At 47.3% G+C, this 820-nt stretch overlaps 1 non-coding gene across 1 annotated transcript; it reads right to left on the bottom strand.

Annotated features, from left to right (window-relative positions):
- Nucleotides 1-447: 447 nt before the first annotated feature.
- Nucleotides 448-584, bottom strand: LOC114813068. Its single transcript, XR_003760680.1, has one exon. It is a non-coding gene; the product is annotated as a small nucleolar RNA SNORA7 (small nucleolar RNA).
- Between the last annotated feature and the right edge of the window lie 236 nt (nt 585-820).

Below are 820 nucleotides of genomic sequence, written 5' to 3'. Positions count from 1 at the left end.
TCAATCAATTGCATTTATTGAGCGCTTGCTGTGCGCAGTTCTAAACACTTGGGGGAAGTACTATATAACAGAATTAGTAGATATGTTCCCTGCCCACAGCAAGCATAGAATCTGTAAGCTCACCTCAGCCAGTCAGTAAGTAGTAGATGGTAGTCTCCTACTTTTTTATGGTATTTAAGTGCTTAGTATGTACCAGCCACTGTTCTAAGCACTGGGGTCTTGTCTTGTCCTATGCTGTCTAGTCGTCTCCGACCCATAGCGACACCATGGACACATCTCACCCAGAACGCCCCGCCTCCATCTGCAATTGTTCTGGTAGTGTATCCACAGGGTTTTCTTGGTAAAAATAAGGAAGTGGTTTACCATTACCTCCTTCTGCGCAGTAAACTTGAGTCTCCACCTTCGACTCTCTCCCATGCTGCTGCTGTCCAGCACAGAGGAGTTTAGACTTGAAGCAGATTGCCTTCCACTCACTAGCCACTGGCCAAGCTGGGAATGGAATGGGTATGCCTCTGCTTGAGTCTCCCTCCTGTAGCTAACACTGGTAGAGTACTGAAAACTCACCAGGTGCACCCTGAGAGGGTAAGCACTGGGGTAAATACAAAGTAATTGGGTTGGACATAGTCCCCGTCCCACATGGGGCTCACAGTCTTCATCCACATTTTACAGATGAGATAATTGAGGCTTAGAGAAGTGAAGTGACTTGCTCAAGGTTTAAGTGTTTAAGTCGCTTGTTTGAGATCACACAGCAGGCAAGTGGCAGAGTCAGGATTAGAACCCAGGTCCTTCTGACTCCCAAGCCTGTGCTGTATCCACTACG

The sequence above is a fragment of the Ornithorhynchus anatinus genome, chromosome 6, assembly GCF_004115215.2.
Source record: "Ornithorhynchus anatinus isolate Pmale09 chromosome 6, mOrnAna1.pri.v4, whole genome shotgun sequence".
Taxonomy (NCBI): domain Eukaryota; kingdom Metazoa; phylum Chordata; class Mammalia; order Monotremata; family Ornithorhynchidae; genus Ornithorhynchus; species Ornithorhynchus anatinus.
The sequence above is the reverse complement of the archived record's forward strand: the minus strand, read 5'-3'. Positions and strand labels throughout refer to the sequence as shown.